Below are 378 nucleotides of genomic sequence, written 5' to 3'. Positions count from 1 at the left end.
GCCCTTCCCGTCCGGCCTCCGCACCTGGGGGCAGCCCGAAAGGCAGAAGCTTTCTCCGCAGCCAGACTCGGGGCCCCCCGTCCCGAAACGTGCCCCGGGAACGCACCCGACATCCCCCACAGCTCCTCTGTGCTCCCCATTTCCCCACACTTTTAATTATTTCCCCTCCAGGTTCTGCTATTTCCTGCGCAGATTCTTAACGCGATGTGCGTGTAGCGGCGAATCCGGCACATACAAATAATAACAGCAACAATAATCAGACTAAAATGCCAGGAGGTAAATATGATTATCTGGGATGCTTAACTGACCTACTCCTCACTAAAAAAAAAAAAAAAAAAAAAATTAAAAAAAAAAAAAAAATTGAATCCCCCCGCCTCT

The sequence above is a fragment of the Geospiza fortis genome, unplaced genomic scaffold, assembly GCF_000277835.1.
Source record: "Geospiza fortis unplaced genomic scaffold, GeoFor_1.0 scaffold171, whole genome shotgun sequence".
NCBI lineage: Eukaryota > Metazoa > Chordata > Aves > Passeriformes > Thraupidae > Geospiza > Geospiza fortis.
The sequence above is the reverse complement of the archived record's forward strand: the minus strand, read 5'-3'. Positions refer to the sequence as shown.